Source organism: Leuciscus leuciscus (genome assembly GCF_965113295.1).
Source record: "Leuciscus leuciscus genome assembly, chromosome: 7".
NCBI lineage: Eukaryota > Metazoa > Chordata > Actinopteri > Cypriniformes > Leuciscidae > Leuciscus > Leuciscus leuciscus.
In genome coordinates this window covers 14249794-14258762 of record NC_138731.1, presented here as the reverse complement: position 1 = coordinate 14258762, position 8969 = coordinate 14249794, and the positions used below count along the sequence as shown (strand labels likewise).

Genomic DNA, 8969 nt, shown 5'->3' with positions numbered 1-8969 from the left:
TAGATGGCAGCTTAGTTCATTTAATAACAGGTAAATATAAAAGTACCCAGTCTATCCGAAATTTGGTGCTAAGAAATTATCACATACTAGTGTGTCGCTAGACCCCTTTTACTGGGCACAAGCCTAGTGAAATATTACTTTTGAATATAATTACTTATATTAGTACCTATACATATTTATAATATAAATGTCTGACAATGGAGCAGTACACCTACCTGAAAATGTACATGCCATGTTTTGCTGTTTAGAATACAAAAGCAGTTTTTAGGACAGCAGCCACTGGGCAGAAGTGAGGGCTGAGCCTATACAGTCTTAATAGAGTCACGCCCAATAATAACCAACTGCATAAGTCAAGTAAGTTTTATCTACATAGCGCTTTATACAATAAAGATTGTTTTAAAGCAGCATTTCGGCTGTTGTTCAGCTTAAGTCAGTTCAGTGTTGATTCAGTTCTGTTGTAAAGATAATCAATTATTAAATTAGTTAATTTCAAGCAGTTCTAATATATATATATATATATATATATATATATATATATATATATATATATATATATATATATATATATTGGCAGCATCCACCTCAGTTCAGTTCTCATACAACAGTCAGTACAGTACAGTGCAGTCAGATCAATAATATTGTTGAATATAAAGTATCTCCAACTAAGCAAGCCAGAGGCAACAGTGACAGGGAACCCAAACTCCATCAGGTGACAGAATGGAGAAAAAAAAAAAAACCAGGCTCAGTCGAGGAGCCAGATCACCTCTGGCCAATGAACGAACACAGTGTGATTATGATACAGGCTGCTTCAAAAGTCAGGATTCAGATCGGAATCGGTAGCATTCAAATATTCATCCAACCACAGAGCCATATGTCACAGCAGTCTGAGGACAGCAGTACCTGGACAGCAGTCTCAGGCCTTGTCCACACTAATACGTTTTTGTTTGAATATGCATCTTTTTCTCTCCGTTTTGGCCTTCCGTCCACACTGAGACAGCATTTTTATTAATGAAAATAGAGCTTTTTGAAAACGCTCTCCAAAGGTGATAAATTTGAAAACGCCGTTTTCACGTTGTAGTGTGGACTGTCAAAACAGAGGTATTTAAAGGACACCTATTATGCAAAATTCACTTTTACATGGTGTTTGAACATAAATTTCAGATTCTGGGCAATGTGACGTACTTTTGCACAAGCTCTGCCCATGACCGTTGACGGACACTGCCGTATTAGCATAGACCCGCCCTGAGTGAGCTGTACACAGTCCACCATTGTTTCGACGCCGGAGCAGAAGCGATTGAGGTGTTTTGTTGTTGGATGTAAGAATGAACATAGCAGTCGTCATATACTCCTGACATCTGAGACGCTGAAAACGCAGTGGATTACTTTTGTTTTTGAAGGGAATGCGCCCCCAATCTACCTAAATGCATTTGTTTGCACGAATCATTTTACACCAGAATGCTTTGTGAACGAGGGACAGTAGAAAGCAGGATTTGCTAAAAAGTTGTTAGTCAAGGATGGATCTGTTCCTGTTGTGTTCATGATTCAGTCTCCGGATCGATACTGGTCACGGCATTAATGAAAGGACTGCACACACTTTATTACAGTTCATCAGAGTTGTTTTAGGGATATAAAGTTTACCAGTTTATTAAGCACCCCCTGAAAAGGTCTGTATATATTTGTTTACTGTTAGTTGTAACAAGTGTTTTGTGTAATTTGCTGTGTATGTTGATGCTAATGCAAGGGAGAGAGAGAATTTATGAATAAGACGTTAATGCGCACTTGTACTGTTTTACTCAGCTCTTACATTGATTTTCTGGACAAAAACAAATGCTTCAACTTTTGTGTGAAATACAATAAACTTCATAAACTTCATACAAATCATAATATCATTCGGACGTGGTCCGCTACAACAAACTACTAATAGTGGATAAAAGCAAGATGACAAATAAGTTATAACCATAATTAAACTAAACTAGTATACATGTTCTATCTCCATGCAACATATATTCTCTGGCTCTGTAGGCATTATTGTCCGACTCCGGTTCGAACTGAACACTGCTAGTACAGTTTCTGTTCTGGAATTTTCATTCCGTGAGATGAGATCAGATCAGCCAACTATTTTCAAGGAAAGTAGCTAACGTCTTCCCTAAAAGTAGCTAAATGTCGCTAGATGACGTCATAAGTCAATTAGCATATTCATGACATCATTGCGTCGTACTTGCGTTCTGCCTGCCTAATGTGTTTTCTCTCTAAATTCATGCTCACATACTGTATTTTAATATAATATAATATAACATAATATAATATAATATAATATAATATAATATAATATAATATAATATAATATAATATAGCCGAATGTCCAATAAAGCTGTTCTCATATGGTTAATGTTGTTTTTAACAACAGCTTTTTTTTTTTTTTTTTTTTATATGTGTAAAATTATCTGAATTGAGAGAGCTCGGGAACTGGATGAAAGTGATAGTGAGTATTACAAGTAATAAGCACAAGAAAAGAAAGGAAATTAAAATGTTCAAACTAAATTATTTAAATGTGAAACAAAAGAGAATCAGATAAGTGATAAGTCCAAAAAAAAAAAAAAAAAAAAAAAAACTGCCGTGTGCTCAACAGATGAATTTGCTACTGCTCCTCTCAGCCATTCACTGAACAGGGTAGAGAGAGTGACGTCAGGGAGAAAGCAAGACCTCGCGTTCGCAGGACAGTACTGGCAACATTTGGAGGATACTGAGGTTTGTCCAAAAAGTCGCTAGATTTGTTGCTAGTCGATTTTTAGAAAAAATGTCAAAAAAACCCCCAAAAAACCAACAAAGGCCCGTTGGCAACACTGGATGAGATTGTCCTGACACTGAAGCGCGAGCTCTTGAAGCTCCTTCCTGTGCCGGGAGCAGCAGCTCATTTGCATTTAAAGGGACACACACAAAAACAGTGCTTTTTTCCTCACCCCTCAAAAGTGGCAATTTTAACATGCTGTAAAAAAAATTCTGTGGGGTATTTTCAGTTAAAACTTCACATACACAATTTGGGGACATCAGATAATTATTTTTCACCTTGTAAAAAGGGGCATTATAGGTACCCTTTAACAGCGATGACGTAAGCTTAGTCATTTGACGCATATTGTACCAACCAGGGTTTCCGTTGTCCGGTAATTACCGGACATTGGCCGAAAAAAAAATGAAATGTCCGACAAAATTAAATCTCTCCGGTCAAATTGTCCGATTAAAATTACCTAATAATCCCGCCCCCCTAACACAATCTGAATTTGAGAATAAGCCTAAAATGTATAAAACAAAAATACACCGACCTTTGGCTTTTATAAAGGAACAGGCTCTACCGTGTGAAAGTTATTAAACAACATCGCATGCTGCATTTCAAATAAAGCGCACGCCTAAAACGGCTGTAATATAGACTTAAACAACGAACGAATGAGTGAGACGTTTCAAATATGGCCAGGCCCAGGCAGACTAGCCGTAAAAGCTTTTTTCAGAGGCCAGACGCGACGGACGATGGTGAATCAGGAACGCCTGAAGCCTCAGATGTCCAGACAGCTCCACCACCACCGGAGAAAAAGCAGAATCGGATCAAGACGAAGCAGCGAAGTCGCCTTGCGGAGAACAAGGTTACGCGGCTTATGCGCATTGCAAGTTCACTGTAAAATCCAATAGCTTTCCTGACTCACATATACTTAGTAAACTTTACTCAGTAACATAAAATACATACTTCTTACTAGGTTTTGTTGAGTTACAGTCAATTGCAGGGTGAAAATAACAAGTTACTCAATCGTTTGAGTGACGCTTACTTGAAATAAGCAAGTAGCAACAAAGGATGCAATGACGTTACTAAACCAGTGAGAGGCAGCAGTGAATTAAAGCATGCCTAATGTGCAGAAAAAACAAAGAAGAAGAAGCGGCACTTGTGAGAGCATGCGCAATAGATTCTGTGCGTATTTTATTTTCGGCGCCCATTTTGCAGATGTGGAAAGACTTTGACAGACTACCTACATTTTTATCTGGAGCTTCGCTACGTTTTTGGAATAATAATAAGGTGAGTAATCAAGCATGCGACTTTTGTGTGAATGTTTTTTTTTTTTTTACTGTCTGTCGCTAATTTTTGCTGATTTCCTTAATGTCTAACGTTACCAAATAATTAATTAGAGCTTGAAGAATATGTTTTTTTGGTTTTTTTGCGCATAAAACTATCAGGTACCATAACAGTTCCTGGAATGCCTGAAAAGCGATTTATTTGTTCCAAATGTAAGAATTATGTTTTTCTATTTTACCATTTTCACTGATGCATTCTCCTCTGTTGGCATTGGTTTATACATTATTAAGGTTCCAAATCTGGTGAAATGGTGCACGTCTACAGTTAAAGGTAACCTGCAGCTTATGCAGAGATGAAGTATGTGATGCTTTTTGACAGTATTTGTGATTTCACAACAGCATTAAACTATTATTTTTTAAATTGAGTAAATTCAGATTGTAATGCAAGCACTGTAAAGTGATTTTTATTTTTTATTTATTTTTTTTACTCGAACTCAACTGCTTTATCACTGCATCAAAGATGGACCAGACCTTCTCAATGCGAAGACGTGAAATTGTGGATGCAGATGGAGCAGTGGCCAGCTCTTTTTACAGAGAGACAAGTAAGTACTTATTCATACCCTTTTCCACCATGAGAAACCACATTCTGTTTAGGTTTGGCTTTAGAATTGGCCTGTTGGCCTGACCATGCATTGAAAGATATTTTTTATAAAGATCAGAAAAATCAAAAATAATTGTTCATTGAAAGATTTCCACACTGTCCCATGCCTTTTTTCTTTTTTTTTTTTGCCTGTGTTTTAGGTGTTTGCAGAGTTTAACAGGATAGTCCCCACAGATCTGCAGACTGCAGAGTAACTTTTATGGTGCTGTGGATCGCTACACACCACTCTTTGTCACAATCTTCAAGTCTTCAAGAAGCATTGGAGATAAATTAGATGAGCTTATGCAGCAAATTAATACAGGGGTGAGTTTACTGCAGCCTTAATTTTTTTAATTATTATTCTGAGTTGATCATGGTTTTGCTTACAATCAATCTAGCTGTTGTCTAAAGTGTTGTGGGGTTTTGTTGATAAACTCTTTAACTGTGGACTGTAATCTTAAAGGATTAGTTAACTTTCAAAAAAACATTTCCTGATAATTTACTCACCCCCATGTCATCCAAGATGTCCATGTCTTTCTTTCTTCAGTCGAAAAGAAATTAAGGTTTTTGAGGAAAACATTCCAGTATTTTTCTCCATATAATGGACTTCAATGGCTTTCTTATAATTTTCTAACAAAATTATTTTTACTGTAGTTTTAATTCAATACCTTGCATACTTAAAGGGATAGTTCACCCAAAAGTTAAAATTATCCCATGATTTACCCACCCTCAAGTAATCCTAGGTGTATATAGCATTCTTCTTTCAGACAAATACAATCAGAGTTATATTAGAAAATGTCCTGTCTCATCCAAGCTTTATAATGGCAGTGAATGGCCGTATATTTGTTCAAGTCCATCAAAATACATCCATCCATGATAAAAGTGCATCTATCCATCATTAAAATATACAGCCATTCACCATAAATCATTTTTAAATTATACAATTTTAATTGATAATTGATAAATCATGCCTTTTCACTTTTCTCTGTTGTAATATTTTTATTGTTTGGTTTCATTCAGGTATGTGATGTTGATGAAGCCTGGGCACAACTATCTGTTGGGGTGCTGACTGTCATTGATGAAGAACAACTTCCCTCTCTAAATAAACTCTACCTTTGCCCAGTGTCTACTGCCATCATTGTTGAGAGAGGTATTGTAATGGATAATCTGCAGAACCTGCCTCAGGCAATTTGCATCTATTTTGGTCTGTCTTATGCTTTAAATTTGGATTACCCAAAAGACATGAAAAATACTTTTAACTTCATTCAGAAATTGATGCTTGCTTTGAGACAGAACAAACTCTCACCAAAACTGCAATCTCTGAACAATCTCCTGTTGATTAATCAAATGTGCAAGATTGATGATGTTTGGCATTAGATTACATTTGTTTATGACAGTGGAATTAGATTAGTTGATAGAAAAATAAAAGGGAAACTAAGCCACTTCTTTAAAATTGTCAGCCCATTAGTTCATGAGCAAGTTAAAGGGTTAGTTCACCCAAAAATGAAAATTCTGTCAGTAATTACTCACCTTCATGTCGTTCAAAACCCGTAAGACCTTCGTTCATCTTCAAAACACAAATAAAGATATTTTTGATGAAATCTGAGAGCTTTCTACCTCCCAATGACCGCATCGTCATTGCAACTTTCAAGGCCCAGAAAAAAACATCGTTACAATAGTCCATGTATACAGTACTTCAACCTTAATATTATGAAGCAACAAGAATACTTTTTGTGCGCAAAAAACCCCCCAAATAACAACATTATTCAACAATCTCTTCTCTTCCACGTCATTCTCCTACGCTGTTGACGTAGTGTAAACATCCCAGTGCTTCTGGGTTCTTTGTCAGAACGTAGGCTTATTATTGGCCAGCATCACACATGACCAGCGTCAGCCAATAATAAGCCTCAATCTGACGTAGAACCCAGAAGCACTGGGCGTTTACACTACGTTAACAGCGTAGGAGAATGGCGTGGAAGAGAAGAGATTGTTGAATAATGTCGTTATTTGGGGCTTTTTTTGCGCACAAAAAGTATTCTTGTTGCTTCATAACATTAAGGTTGAAGTACTGTAGTCACATGGACTATTTTAACTATGTCTTTACTACCTTTCTGGGCCTTGGAAGTTGCAATGACATTGCAGTGTATGGAGGGACAGAAACCTCTCAGATTTCATCAAAAATATCTTCATTTGTGTTCCTAAGATGAACAAAAGTCTTACGGGGTTGGAACAACATGAGGGTGAGTAATTACTGACAGAATTAACATTTTTGGGTGAACTAACCCTTTAAGAATCTGTCAGCGTATTCATTTCTAATGTACATGTGTGTCAGAGACATTGCTTTTTCATCGTTTAGGCTTAAATGATGAAATACTATTCCATCGTTAATGAATGTAGCCACTTTTTTTGCACTTCTATATACCAAGTTTGGTCTCCGAAGTGTTATTGATTAAAGTGAGTCATTGTTATGTATTGAATTGTTAAAGCTGTTTGTTGAGAATCTGTTAGAGTCAGGGTATCGTCTCTAATATATTTATTTTTATTCAGATTTTATATACATTTACTAATACGTTATTAAAATCAAAGGTTGTATTTGTTAACATTAGTTAATGCACTGTAAACTAACATGAACAATGAATAGCTGTATTTATATTAACAAAGATTAATAAATACTGTAACAAATGCATTTATCATGGTTAGTTCATGTTAGTTAATACACTACCTAATGTTAACTAATAAACCTTATTATAAAGTGTTAATGTTTTTTGGGTTTTTTCCCCCAAAAAATGTAAAAACCTAAAGTGACTATTTACATAAATTGTATACCCCAATGCAAACTTGTGTGGACCACCCCTGTGTCAGTTGTTTAGAAAACAAATACAATAAATGTACCTTTGAACTGTATCATTGCCTTACATTTATTTGTCCAGTTGTAAATGTTATCTTTGTCAAATTGTGAAAGTATTCTCAATGATATATAATAGATGATTGATAGCACTTAAGTTATTGGAGTAAAGCTTACTTGCTATTTTAAGTGCAATCGGTTTGCATGGTTTTAACAAGTAAACTGGATTGCTTTTGAAGTAAAGTAAACTCAGTAATTCCAAGTTGTATGCAGAAAACATCAGAGTTAACACAACTAGCATAAATGAGTACATCTAAAGTAAATAATCAAGTATACTATACAAATTAGTTTTAAGTTACTGGAACTCTCTTGTAAGTGTACACTACTAGAAATGCACTTGTTAGTACTACATACTATTCCTATTTCACGTTACTTAGTTTTTTAAGTGCAATCGGTTTGCATGCTTTTTTTGAGTAAGCTGAACTAATCGGATTTTACAGTGTTGCGGAGAGACACTAGCCGCGTTTCCATTAGGCTACCCTTCAAATTGAAATTGCGAATTAAAAATACGCACAATGGAAACACGTTAATTTCGCAAAAACTCCCGTTTATCGCAAGAACGTTTTTATGCTCGCATGAGGTGGTTTTTCAGGCAATTCGAAAAAGGAATATTTCGCAAAACTGCAATGGAAACAGTTTTTGCGCATTTGCAGTCACCTGACTTAGAAGACGCGGTGTGTTTGAGGTCCATGTATAGCTACGCAAATAATAATCATTTTCTATTATTTTATTATATTATAACATTTAATAAGCTATATTTAGAAGACGCTTTTATGCAAAAAAGGAACAAAGCTGAGTGTGGAGCGCGCACTGCATGGCACGGAGGCGCGGGCGTGACCACTTGCATTTTCCTATTAACAGTGGAAACAACTTAAAATACTCTGTCATTTCTGGTCATACAGAAAATAATAATACATTATTCTCAACTACTTTTATTTGTGTAAACTCACAATAACAAGAAAACGTTGTGCTTTTGTAAAATTAAAAATTAAAAATCAGACGCACTTTCATGATCTCCATAAACTGGAGCGTGAGAATTGAAACAAAATATAGCCTATGTAGGCTAAAGCTTGAAATGTCCACTTTAAAACAAACAAATTCGAATCGAAAGCTAATACCTTCTGATTATGTACCTAATCTGTATGAAAGGTGCATTTCTCTCTAAAAGCGCATCTGCTTAACAGCGGAGATGGAGATGTGATTTTAGCCGACACTTAGAAAACAATAGTTTATTTATTATAGGCTATTAATGGCTCTTCTCATTCAGCACTGCGGGAAAAACATCAATTCCAGGTTCTAATTTGGCCTTTGAAAACCAGTAAAATCGACATGTTTTCCATATTAATTTGTGAATATGTTAAATGTTTA

At 35.7% G+C, this 8969-nt stretch overlaps 1 long non-coding RNA gene across 2 annotated transcripts; it reads left to right on the top strand.

The window, feature by feature from the left end:
- The first annotated feature begins 3650 nt into the window (after positions 1-3650).
- Positions 3651-7600, top strand: LOC309502215. Of its 2 annotated transcripts, XR_014207199.1 has the most exons (5): positions 3651-4060; positions 4348-4387; positions 4577-4658; positions 4858-5020; positions 5717-7600. It is a non-coding gene; the product is annotated as an uncharacterized lncRNA (long non-coding RNA). The 2 variants fall into 2 exon arrangements; XR_014207200.1 differs by having other exon boundaries at positions 3651-4387.
- The last annotated feature ends 1369 nt before the right edge of the window (positions 7601-8969 follow it).